The following is a 13,845-nucleotide window of genomic DNA, read 5'->3' as shown; positions in this document are numbered from 1 at the left end:
AGAAATAACGGACGGAGCCTTCAGTCTAATGGGCTGTGCTTGGAATAACTTTATGCTGAGCCAATAGCCTGTATTGGACGTCTGTAGTCCTGTGCGTTGTCTTTTTGGATGTTTTGACACCACTTCTCAAATGTTCATCCGTGATAGTCCTTCACGGATCAGTTTTCCTCTTAAAAACTTTTGCATTCAATAAAGGTTGGCTATTACTTCCCACCTGTCTTTAACTCTCTTCGTGTTTCCTGCGTCCCCCCTCCTTGACATTTTCTTGTGCTGAAGATTTTTTCACCGCTCTTAATCAGGAAACTTAGCTGTCAGATTCATGAACCCCAAAGGAAAATAACCGCAATCCTAATAACAATTACCTAACTTATTTTTTGTACTTATATTTAAAATTGAATGACTTCAGTCTTCCTCCCACCCTCCCCTTCCTTCCTTCTTCTGGCTGCTTTTAAGATCTCTGATATTATCCCAGTTTCAAAGCAGTGAATCCAGGTATGTATAATTCATTCCTTCTTCCATCCATCCATCCTTCCTTCCTCTCCCCTCCACTTCCCTCCTCTCCTCACCCCCCCTCCTTCCCTTTCTTTCCTCCCTCCTTTTCTTCCTTCCCTCCTTTTCTTCCTTCCCTCCTTTTCTTTCTTTCCTTTCTCCCTCCCTTCCTCTCTTTCCTTATAAATGTACTAAAGGCCTGGTGCATGGATTCATGCACATTGAAAGGAAATTCATTAGAAGGTGGCCAACAGGACGGGACTGGGCAAGATGTGCTGGACCCACTCTGGAGCCAACCTCTTGCAGTCCTTCCCCCAGCCGCACCTGGGGCATCTATGGAGTGAGCGAGGTCCCTCCAGCAGGTGGGGTCCCTCAGCCTGGCCTGTGGGAATCGGGCCAAAACCAGCAACCTGCAGTCTGACATCCCCTGGGGGGTCCCGGAGTGGGAGAGGGCACTCTGCAAAGTTGCTGTTGCTCGGCAGCTCCTGTGTTGAGCGTCTGCCTCCTGGTGGTCAGTGGGCATCATGGCTACTGGCCGGTTGGCCCATTGCTTAGGCTTTTATATATATAAATTTTTAACCATGTTTAGGATTTGACAGGATTCCTGAATCTCAGGATTAGTGGACTGCAACAATTCTAGAAAATTCTCAACCATTATATCTTCAGTGTTGCTTATTTCCCATTTTCTTCATTATCTCTTAGAACACCTCTAAGACAGAGGTCTCATTCCATTTATCTTTTTTTTTTTTTAATCTTCATAGGGGGCCGTGTTTTATTGATTTTTTTTTTTTTTTAGAGAAGGAGAGAGATCAGTGTGAGAGAGAAATATCTATTTTATATGATCCACCTCAAAATTTTCATATACTTTGTGTTTTTAGAAGTTCTGTTTGGTTTTTTTTTCCAAGCCATGTTCTAATTTCTTATACAAATTAAGCATAGTCTACATTGTGTCTGTTAAATCCAATACTGAAAATTGCATGGGCATTTTGTACTGTCTGTTGTTTCTTCTGGCTTTTGCTCCTGGTGCCTGTTTCCTTGTGGCTTGTGATACGGACTCTGCACTCATGTTTCTGGGGTTTTAACTATGAGGATTCTTTGAGACCTGAATCAAAAGTGAGTTTTCCTAGAGAGTATTAGAATTTGCTACTGCAAGTTGCTTGGAGGCAACAAAAACCCTAGAACTAAATTCAATATTTCATTTAAGATTTATTGAATTTCACAGGTAAATTGAATTTGGGCCTTATGCCAAGTAGCTTGTTATACATGCTGAAGGGAAATTTTTTTTTCCTCTCCTGTATCCCAAGGTCAAGACAGACATGTTTCCTTATGGACCTGTATATCAGGTTTTGTTTTTTGTTTTTTTCTGATTCACCTTTACACTGGGAATGTAGCCCTTTGGGGCCCCAGATTTTTATCTCCTATTAAATCTCTCCTTTTAGATGGGCTCTTGGCTTTATTTCCTGACCCTCACAACTGCACAGCTATCAAGGTAGAAGACCTAGGTGGACAGAATTGAACAGATAATCTCATAGCAAAAGCCCACATTGGCCCTCACTTCTTTCTCAGAGTATTCTCTTTTTTCTTCCTTTCTTTTTTTACCCCTCGGAGCATTCCTTCACTTCCTACTAGTTCATCAATGTGTTTTATCTTTTTAAATCCAGCATTTTTTGTTGTCAGCAGGTGGTGGCTCATTCAGATAGCTGAAATAGCATGCTGTCAGAAATAGAAGAAATAGAAGTGCATCATTTCAGCTGGTGGCTCTGTTGGTTGGAGTGTAATCCCGTATACCAAAAAGTTACGGGTTCCATTCCCAGTCAGGGCACATACCCAGGTTGCAGGTTCAATCCCTGGTTGGAGCACTCGTGGGAGGCAACCAATCAATGTTTCCTGATCTGTAAGCTGGAAATAGCAATAGTAGCTAAATCATAGGATAGTTAGATTGAAACGATACCATCTCTGCAATGACTTAGGTTAGTTCCTGGTAAATGTTATAATGCAATCAGTGCCAGCTTCTATTAACACCCTTAGTTCCCCTCCTGAATTGTCCATATTGCAGATGCTCCTTTGCACTACTCTTAGCTTTGTCGTGTGCCCCTTGAAGCTTTGGGGCTGGCCACTAAAGACTATCTCACCTCCAACTGTTGTCACTGTTATGAAATTCAAAGGGGAAGATATGCAAGGAAGGCCCTGTAGGGGTGCTACCCGGAAGACTACTGACTAAGGAGAAGGGGTCAAGATGTAGGGAGAAGATTTTAAAATGAATGCAAACTCTGATTGTTACCAGGAGTCCAAGAGAAAGGAAAATTTAAATTCTTCATGTGGCATATCCTCAGGGGGACCTTTGGCCTTATGTCTTAAGAGTCTGACACTTCCTATCTTACAAAGAAAACCACCATATTTAAACCTCACTGGTAAAACTTTGAAATGAAATATTTTCTTAACTTTGTGCCAACCAGTCTCTCCTCCTGACCTCTAAAACATGGGATGAAAGCAGAATAGAATGCTGTCTTTACATGGAACTCTCTAATTTTACATTTTTAAAATCCACGGAGTCACTCACTGGATCTGTTATAAGCAGCAAGGTAATAACCTTCACTTAAAATATCTATGGATGTTCCTAGCCTTTTCCACTCCAAATTCCTTTCTACGGAAATAGACCCCTCTAGGGAAGGTTGTGATTTTCTGACCTGGTTCCTGGGTGTTTGTGATGAATAATTGGAGAAGACAAGTAATGGGTGGAGAGTTAAGGAGATTTAGCAGAGGGAGTTGCTGGGCGGGGGTTCAGTGGATGGGAGATGGATACTATTGAGAAAGAGGATGAATAACTGGATATAAAGCTGTCATAAAACCATTCCTGCAAAACAATGGAAATTCTGGATAAAATGGAAGAAGAAAGCCCGACACTAAGAGAATAAAATTCTCGGGTCCAGAAATAAAGACTACACTCAATGTCTTAATAGTGAACAAGATTTGAAAGAGCCAGAGGGTTTAGGCCTTCACTCTTGGGTCTTGGGAATCTGATTGTGGTAGGATGAAAATATTATAAATGTTGAAATAAATTTCTAGGCCCAAGATTGAACTGCTCCTACATGGGATGTCACATTACCAAACCAAAATTTATATAACTTTCATGTCCTTATAGATGCTCCCCTAGACCAGAAATGCAGTATATCTAGTCAGCCAATCTCCAAATATCAATCCAAACCTGGGCTCTATAATTTCCTTGTTTCTTCTCACCCCAAACAAGGTTGGCTATGTGGCGCCAGCTACCAATAGGTGTGGAGTGCAAATTCAGACTTCTCACAAGGGGCAGGGACACATTACCAAGATAGTAAACATTGGTCCGGCCCAATAAAACATGAGAGGGCCCACAGAGAGACAAATGTGTTAGTACCCATTAAGGTTGCTCCTCAAGCTACAACACAAAGAAGAGCAACATCTGCTGGAAATGAGCACACATTCCAATACTACAAATCACTTAAGGAAATGAAAACTCTGAGAGACTATTAGCAGACAAACAGGGGAACTCTAAATATGCAAGTATTGGAAGTCGTGATTGACAAAATTAACCTAGAAAGTAGAACAAACAAGAGAGAGAGAAAATAGAGTAGAGACAAAAAGTGAAGGGTCAAACTTGAAGTTTCAATACCTTAGGAGTATCAGAATGAAAAAAACGGGAAAAAATGGAGACACTAAAGAGTACATACTCTATGATATCATTGAGGTGCAGTTTCTGAAAAGGTAATAGACACAGAGGGTGGCCACCTCTGGGGAAAGTGGGGTGCTTGACTAATCTTGCATCAACTGTTTCTTTTTTCTTTTTTTAAAATATATTTTATTGGTTTTTTACAGAGAGGAAGGGAGAAAGATAGAGAGTTAGAAACATTGATGAGAGAGAAACATCGATCAGCTGCCTCCTGCACACCCCTCACTGGGGATGTGCCCACAACCAAGGTACATGCCCTTGACCGGAATCGAACCTGGGACCCTTCAGTCCACAGGCCAACGCTCTATTCACTGAGCCAAACCGGGTCAGGGCCATCAACTGTTTCTTATGCACTGCTCTGTTACTAGCTTACAGAAGGCACTTGGGTCCTTTTTGTAGCATGAAAAGCATGGAAGCAGTACTGGGTGGATTAGTGCTTTTGAGTCAGAGAGACCTGCATTTGAGCACTGCTTCTGTTATTTGCTCATATAACCCAGATCAAGTTATTGCTTCTCCATCCATGGAATGAGAATAAGGAAGGCTACTTGCACTGTTAGGTTTTGGCAAGGCTCAAAGGAGATAATTTGTGAGAGTACCTAGTACAATGCTTGGCACAGAAACGTAATCATGAAATAATATTATTTGTAGAAGTGACAGTACCTTTACGTGAATGGTCAGTAAGTGCCATTCCAAGGGCATTGCAGTGGGAATGGAGGCCTCACAGAGGCAAATAAGGAGAAGCATTGTCTTTAGAGGATTTAAAAAACAATAATAAAACTGACTTGTACAGTCTGTTTTTATTATTACTATGTGCCAGCAATTCTAAACAATGTCAGTGAAAATATTTCTCCCTCAAAAATATTTTCTTGGTCTAAATTCTAAACAATCTCTGAAGTTATGGTTGAATTTTGATAACTGGAATTATATATTTTCATTAAGTAATGGCTTGAAATAAACATGGATAGCACAGGGATTGTAAAGACAAAGACATAGAACTTGAATTATCTATATATATAAAAGCCAAGTGACCAGAACGACCAGTCACTATGACGTGCACTGCAGCAGCCAAACAGCCCGATTTGGGCCCTGATTGTCCCCCCAACCTCCCACTGCCCCTCTCCCCAGCTGGCCTGGCCCCAATTGGCCCCCATCAGAGCGGGCCAGCCAGACCCCACCTGTGCATGAATTTGTGCACTGAGCCTTTAATTTTGATTACAAAATTCTATATGGTCACTTGGAGTTTTCCTTTGTATCTTAAAACAGTGAAAATGACCATGAACTGTTACGTATATTATTTTTGCTTAGCAAATGCAAATTTTAGTTTATATACAAAACTTATTACTAAATTTGAATAATATCTTGAAAATTAAAATATATTCTTCTAAAATTGTTATTTTTATTGAATTGCTATTTAGTTGCTATTACATTTATTGTAGTTATTTATTATTGCATCAAGTCAATATGTATTTTCTTTTTTAAAAAAATGCTTAAATAAAGTTAAAAGGGATTAACACATTCCTTTTTTCCTTATTTGCTTAATTGTAAAATTAATTATTCATTACAAGCTTGATAATATAATGAAATTTAATAAAATAACATTTATACTGTGAGTTTCTTTTCTGGCCATTATCATTATTTCAGTTAATGACTATTTTTGAAAATAATTTTCCTGTAAGGAGAAGGGGTATATTAAAAAAATGATCTACTCTAGGTACCAATACTCTAGGTATGCTTATTTAAAGGCTTCTCACAGAAGACACATGTAAATTTATTAATACACAGTGGCATCTGGAAGACAGTTTGGCAGGTTCTTACAAAACTGAGCATAGTTTTACCAGATGATTCAGCAATCATACTTCTTGGAACTTACCCATAGAAGTTTGAAAACTTATGTTCACTAAAAAAAATTGCTTGCAGATTTTATAATTGCTTTATTCATAATTGCCAAAACTAGGAAGCAACCAAGATTTCCTTCAGTAGGTGAAGGGGTAAATAAACTGTGGTACATCCAGATAATGGAATATCATTCATTGTTAAAAAAGAAATGAGTTATAAAAGACATGGAGGAACTTAATGATTCCAACTATGTGACATCTGGAAAAGGCAAAACTAGGAAACAGTAAAAATAGTCAGGTTGCCAGGGTGTGGGAGGGGGTTTGGAGGTGGATCTCTTGTAGACAGCATGTATATGGGTCATGTTTTCATATCCATTCAGCTACCCTTTGCCTTTTGGTTGGAGCATTTAAGACATTTACATTTAAGGTTATTATTAATAAGTACTTATTTATTGCCATTTTAATTATTTATGCCTATGTTCCTCTCTATATATCTCTTCTCATTACAGCAGTCCCTTTAGCATTTCTTGCAATGCTTGTTTGGTGGTGACAAACTCCTTTAGCCCTTTTTTTTTTGTCTTGGAAGCTCTTTATTTCACCATCTATTTTGAATGATAGCCTTGCTGGATAGAGTAATCTTGGTTTCAGATCTTTACTTTCCATTACCTTGAATACTTCATGCCATTCCCTTCTGGCCTGTAGAGTTTCTGAGAAAAAGAAAATCAGCTGACAGCCTTATGGGAGCTCCTTTGTAGGTAATAAATTGCTTTTCTCTTGCTGTCTTTAAGGTTCTCTCTTTGTCTTTAATTTTTTTGGCATTTGAATTGTGATGTGTCTGGGTATGGGCCTGTTGGGTTCTTCTTACTTGGGATTCTTTGTGCCTTCTGGACTTGTGTGACTTTTTCCTTCACAGGTTAGGGAATTTTTCTGCCATTATTTCTTTAAACACATTCTCGATTCCTTGCTCACTTTCTTTCCCTTCTGGTTAAACACATTCTCGATTCCTTGCTCACTTTCTTTCCTTTCTGGCATTTTCCATAGTGGCTGCTCCAGTCTACATTCCCACCAGCCGCATACTAGGATTCCCTTTTCTCCACATCCTCACTAGCACTTGCCTGTTTTTTTGTGTGTTTTGTTTTGTTTTGTTTTGTTTTTAAATTCTTGCGGCACACCAGTGAAAATCACCGATCTAAGTCATAAACTCTGCTTTCTGGGAAACCCAAGCTAAGATAGTTGATACCAGAAGAACCCTAAATAGCATGTTGTTAGTAGAATTTTGGAGTTTATTATTACTTGGGCAGAGGGAGATAAGTGGGATGGTGAAAGCACCTGTCATAGAGACTTACTCCTGTGATAAAGTCAGATAGCAGATAAAACACGTGGAGACTGAATATAATGGAAGCAATGCTAATTATAAGAATTGTGTAGTGGGATGACTTGAGGTAAGGAACTAGATATACCAATTTGTGGATATGGTTAATGGTTTGACCAAATGATCTAGAACTTGGAAAAATCCAGACTGGAGCATTGGTCTTAAGTACTTGGGGGTAATAGATCTAATGTGTTAGATTTTTGTGTTTCATATGACTGTTCACAAAAAGACCTCCATACCAAAATATATTCTCTATAACTGGATGAGCAAAATGCATACTTCTGCTGATGTCAGTCAATTACTTTTCATATTCAATCCCAAGGTTTGCTCAATGGGCATTGTGGCAAGGACAGAGGTTTTGCTTGGGTTCAATAGCTTTATAGAATGTATATGTTGGCAATCTTTCAAGTTAGAAGGGGCAATGATTTATGAGGCCCAGAAATCAGGATTTTAAAAAGATTCCCAGGTGATTCTAATGTGCAGCCAAGGTTGAGAACCACTGTGCTAGAGAGGATGAGTTGCTTAAAGTCTCCTCTGATAAATTCATTAACTTCCTACATTTCTCACACGTAGTATCTATTGGTTTCAACCAAAAACCTTACTGTAACAACTCCCTCTTTTTCATTTTATTTGATTGTTCCTTTCCAAATTTTTTAGTTTGATGCTTATTTTCACACGTTCTCATCTAGTAATATATGTGCAAAAGGCTACCATTTTCTTTAGACGTTGCTTTATTTTTTTCATTGTCACTGCTATTTATTAAAAGTATTATAAAATGTTGGTTTTGACATTCTTTCACCCCACCAAAATTGTTTGACCAAAAAAGTTTTGAATTTCTTAGTGGTTTTGAGGATGTTATGTTGTTGTTTTCTATTTTTGTTGACTCCTAATTTTACTGTGTTGTGATCAGATAATGGGTTCTGTATTGTTTCTATATTTTACAATTTATTGAATTTTTGTGGCTTAACTTATAGTAAATTTTTACAGATGCTTGAAGTCATTTTTGTAAAGTTGCTTTTTTGTTTGGAGGATATTTAGTTTAATATCTACCTCTAAGTTCTTCAGTAAGGTCTTTATATGCTTACTTGTTTTTCTATCTATATCATCTATCATGTGTGAGATAGGTATTGTAATTGTTTTTCTGTGTCTACTTGTATTTTCTACAGCTTTGCATTTTTTAATTCGGAATTGTTGTTTGCTACAAAAAAGACCTCGAGAAATATTTATTGTGGATTGCATTCTTTATTTTTTATTTTTGTTAATCTTCATCTGAGGCTATTTTTTTCATTGATTTTTAGAAAAAGTGGAAGGTAGTGAGGGAAGGGAAGGCGAGAGAGAGAGAGAGAGAGAGAGAGAGAGAGAGAGAGAAACATCAATGTGAGACACATTGATTAGTTGCCTCCAGCATACCCCCAATCGGGTCAAGGATTGAACCTGCAACCCAGGTGTGTGCCCTTGACTGAGAATCGAACCCACGAACCTTTGGTGCTTGGGCAGACACTCTAACCCAGCCGTGGGCAAACTACGGCCCGCGGGCCGGATCCGGCCCGTTTGAAATGAATAAAACTAAAAAAAAAAAGACCGTACCCTTTTATGTAATGATGTTTACTTTGAATTTATATTAGTTCACACAAACACTCCATCCATGCTTTTGTTCCAGCCCTCCGGTCCAGTTTAAGAACCCATTGTGGCCCTCGAGTCAAAAAGTTTGCCCACCCCTGCCTAACCACTGAGTACACCAGCCAGGGCTGCATTCTTTATTATTTTAAGGGATCCATTTTTTAAAAGCTTTTTGCTCTGAGTTAATAATTGCCTGATACTAACATTCCAATTCCTATTTTCCCCCATATGATTATCATTTGTTTACACTTTTACTTTCAACCTTTTCTTTTAGTAATTTTATTTTAAATATGTTTCTTGTATGTAGGTGATCATTATTTTATAGCCAATCTAATAGATTGATGTGCTCTATTTCACTTATGATAAGACAAATATGTTGAGATTTATTTCTGATCACATATTATTTTCTGTTTTCAGTGTTTCCATTTTTTTAGTAATTTGCCAAGAAGGAGATGTAAAGCATAATTTTAAAAAGCATACAATACTGAAAAATTGTTTCTCTCTAGACATTAGTTGCACCGATTACTAGTTAACTCTGGCTTTCTCTTCTACATTAAGGAGAACATTGACTGTGAGCCTTTCTTAGTGTCGTGTGTACTTTCTCTGACTTTATAGCACCAGCTTTTGATTTAGCATTTTGGACACGTTTCTGCTGATATATAAAGTATAAGACGTTATTTTTCCTTATGAGTGCTCCCAACTAAATTCCTGTGTTGAAGGAACCCCTTTCTTTCTCTCTCCCTTTCACAGTGCTTTCTGCTTTGAAGCTGTGTAGCATAATCTGGTAGAAAAAGGGCTCATGATGACCTATGTATGTCCACAACTCTTCTCCTAGGTTTTTTAAAAGAGTTTATTTGTTCAGCTGGCTACTCCCTGTCATTTCTTTAAAGCTCCGAGCTTTAAAGTCAGGGCTCATTGAATTATTTAAGAAAATCTTACAACGGACATAAACTTAGTTCTAATAGAAACTGTATCTCTCTTTTCTCCTCCTACCTTCCCTTCCCAGTCTACATTATGAACACACACACGCATATACAACTTGGTGTTTAGAATTATGCAATCACCTGTTCTTTTTCTCACTAGTAAGCTTGAATGTTAGCCATCTTCAATGTAAATGTAAATAAATACAATTTGATAGTAAATATTGAATAAATTGTGCTTTATCATAAACGTCATTCTTATGAAAATATTTACTTTAAACTATTCATATATTTTCAACTGAATAAAGAAATTTGCAGTAGAAACTTATCTGTTTCAAGATCAAGATCATTAATTACTTTGGTGCATCAACAGGAAAATGGAATTTCCGTATATCTTCAAACTTGACTTTTAGCCCAGATTTGGACAAGTACACACCTTCTCTTCCAGTTCATTTTATTTACAGATGAATTAGTCATAATTTCCTTTTTCATTTCCTTATGCTCTGCAAAAATATCATCAGCTTTAACCATTTAATTTCCAATTTCTCAAAAGTTTGTTTGAATCAATTTACATTCTCATCTACTCCTGTTAGCATAAAGACCTTTAAAGGTAATTAACTCTTAGACAAATGAAATTTAAGAAGATTAATTTTAACCTAATTTTTTTTGTTTGTGCAGTAAAAATATATAAGTTTAAAAAGACCATCTTTGCAATGGTGTTTAATGAATTAAAATATAATGTAATTATGAAAGGTTGCTTTTGGATCATTAAAATATTAAAATGTCTCCAAAGTCTGATTCTTATTCAAAGTTGTTGGTTATATATGATTTATTATTTTTAATGCTATGAAATTTTAAAGATACATTTCAACTTTAATTAAAACATTTTATAGTGTAGTTCTTCTAAATATATGTGCTTTAAAACAACTTATTATTTTTAATGCTATGAAATTTTAAAGATACATTTTAACTTTAATTTTCTTAAAACATTTTATAGTGTAGTATCGTCTAAATATATGTGCTTTAAAAAAACGTTTGTTGGTATATTGATTAGTAGTATATGCTTAGGAGTTGGATAACAAGGGTTCAAATGCCTTCTTTATAACTCCTCTAGACCTCTCCTTGCCTCAGTTTACTTATCTGTAAAATGGGGATACTAGTAGTTCTTAACTCATAGGTTGTTGTGAGGATTCATAGAGTAGATATAGGCAAAGTTCTTAGAAGAAGGCCTGACATTTGTTTATTTTTTAAATTAAATTTATTGGGGTGACAGTGGTTCATAAAAACACACCAGTTTCAAGTGTCCAGCTCAATAAAATATCATCTGCACACTGAATCATGCACCCAGTGCCCTATGTAAAGTCTCTTTCCATCTCCATTTTCCCTCACTTTGCCCACCTCTACCTTTCCTCCATATCCTTTCTCTCTGGCTGTCACCACACTTTGTCTGTGTCTATGTGCTATGTATATATGTTATTTGGCTAATCCCTTCACCTTTTTTCATCCAGTCCCTTCTTTCCCCTCCCCTCTGACAGCTGTCAGTCTGTTCGATGTATTCATGCCTCTGGTTCTATTTTGTTCATCAGTTTACTTTGTTCATTAGATTTCATATATAATTGAGATCATATAGTATTTGTCTTTCTCTGACTGGCTTATTTTGCTTATCATAATAATCTCCAGGTCCATCCATGCTGTTGTAAAAGGTAAGATTTCTTTAGATTTCTTTCTTTTTTATGGCCATGTGGTAGTCCATCTGTAAATGTACCCAGAGCTTTTTTTTATGCACTTATGTATTAATGGGCACTTGAGGTTGTTTCCAGATCTTGGCTATCCTATATAATAAAAGGGTAATACGCAAATTGACCCTACTGGCGGAACAACCGGGAACGACTGGTTGCTATGACACGCACTGACCACCAGGGGGAAGATGATCAATGTAGGAGCTGCCTCCTGGTGGTCAGTGCGCTTCCACAGGGGGAGCACTGCTCAGCCAGAAGCTGGCTCACAGCTGGCCAGCTCAGCGGTGGTGGTGGGAGCCTCTCCTGCCTCTGCAGCGGCACTAAGGATGTCTGACTAATGGCTTAGGCCAGCTCCCTGCCCTTAGTCAGACATCCCCCAAGGGCTCCCGGGCTGCCTGAGGGATGTCTAACTGCCAGCTTAGGTCTGATCCCCCAGGGAGTGGGCCTAAGCTGACAGGTGGACATCTCTCAAGGGCTCCTGGACTATGAAAGGGATGTCTGACTGCCAGGTTAGGCCTGCTCCCTGGGGGACATCCCCTGAGGGGTCCCAGGTGGACATCCCCCGAGGGGTCCCAGACTGCGAGAGGACATAGGCCTGGCTAAAGGACACCGCCCCCCCCCCACTGAGTGCATGAATTTTCGTGCACTGGGCCTCTAGTTGTAAATAATGTTGCAATGAACATAGGGTTGTATATATTCTTTTGATTTAGTGTTTCGGGATTCTAAGGATATATTCCCAGAAGTGGGATCCTTGGGTCAAAAGGCAGTTCCATTTTTACTTTTTTGAGGAAATTCAATAGTCTTTTCCACAATTACTGCATCAGTCTGCATTTCCACCAGCAGTGCACGAGGCTTCTTTTTTCTCCACATCCTTGCCAGCACTTGTTTGTTGATTGATTGATGATAGCTATTCTGGCAAGTGTGAGGTGATGTCTCATTGTGGTTTTAATTTGCATTCCTCTGAAGGTTAGTGATGTCATATATCTATTGGCCATCTGTATGTCCTCTTTGGAGAGGTGTCTATTCAGGTCCTTTCCCTATTTTTATTTTTTTATTTATTGCTTAAAATATTACAAAGAGTAGTACATATGTCTCCTTTTTTTTCCCCCTTGACCTTCCCCTGGCCTCCCCTACCCCCCAGTGTCTTTTGTCCATTGGTTATGTTTATATGCATGCATACAAGTCCTTTGGTTGATCTCTTACCCCCCTCCACCCCACCCTCCCCGGCCTTCCCGCTGTAGTTTGACAGTCTGTTCGGTGCTGCTCTGCCTCTGTATCTATTTTTTTAATATATATTTTTTATTGATTTTTTACATAGAGGAAGGGAGTGTGACAGAGATTCAGAAACATCGATGAGAGAGAAACATCTATCATCTACCTCCTGCACACCCACCACTGGAGATGTGCCTGCAACCAAGGTACATGCCCTTGACCGGAATCGAACCTGGGACCTTTCAGTTCACAGGCCAACGCTCTATCCACTGAGCCAAACCGGTCAGGGCTCCTTTCCCTATTTTTAATTGGATTGTTTATCTTCCTGGTGTTGAGTTGTATAAGTTTTTTATGTATTTTGGAAATTAAGCCCTTATCATTGATAAATATGTTCTCCCATTCAGTGGGTTCCCTTTTCATTTTGTTGATGATTTCTTTTGCTGTGCAGAAGCTTTTTATTTTGATGTAGTCCCATTTGTTTATTTTTGTTTGTTTGTTTCCCTTGCCCTAGAAATACTAGTATATTAGCAAAAATATTAGTACGAGAGATTTCTGAGATTTTACTGAGAAGGCCTGACATTTGTAAGCACTACAGTAATGTTAGCCATATTTTTCCCCAATATGCTGTAGTAATTAAAATCATGGGCACTGGAGCTGGGCAGACCTGGGGACCATTCCCAGTTCTATCTCATATTGTCAGTGTGGCTGGCACTGGCAAGCCATTTATTTGTTCTCTCCTCCAAGCTCCTATCTTCCCTATTATGTGAGAATAATAATACATACTTGCCTACATTAGATGTAAGGCTTAACATAATACTTAACACGGGGAAAGCAATCAATTAATGGCACCCTGAAACTCCAAATATATTTTAGAAATATTTTTAAACTATAGGCCTGGTGCACAACATTTGCGCACTGGGGGTGGGGTGGTAGGGGGTTGTCCCTCAGCCCA

At 38.4% G+C, this 13,845-nt stretch overlaps 1 protein-coding gene across 2 annotated transcripts in view; it reads right to left on the bottom strand.

Moving 5' to 3' along the window:
• ING3 (inhibitor of growth family, member 3) overlaps positions 1-12,688 on the bottom strand; it is a 47,343-nt gene extending 34,655 nt beyond the window's left edge. Inside the window, exons 1-2 of one of the 2 annotated variants that reach the window (XM_014532747.1) lie at positions 8,078-8,089; positions 208-218 (exon numbers count right to left, since the gene is read on the bottom strand). The gene's annotated coding sequence lies outside the window, so the exon portion shown is untranslated. Of the gene's footprint in view, positions 1-207; positions 219-8,077; positions 8,090-12,657 lie in introns of those variants that run through there. The other variant, XM_014532749.1, reaches the window with a different exon arrangement.
• Positions 12,689-13,845: the final 1,157 nt, after the last annotated feature.

The sequence above is a fragment of the Myotis brandtii genome, unplaced genomic scaffold, assembly GCF_000412655.1.
Source record: "Myotis brandtii unplaced genomic scaffold, ASM41265v1 scaffold907, whole genome shotgun sequence".
In the NCBI taxonomy this organism is placed as follows: Eukaryota; Metazoa; Chordata; class Mammalia; order Chiroptera; family Vespertilionidae; genus Myotis; species Myotis brandtii.
Note: the sequence above shows the minus strand (reverse complement) of the source record. Positions and strands in the feature narration are given on the sequence as shown.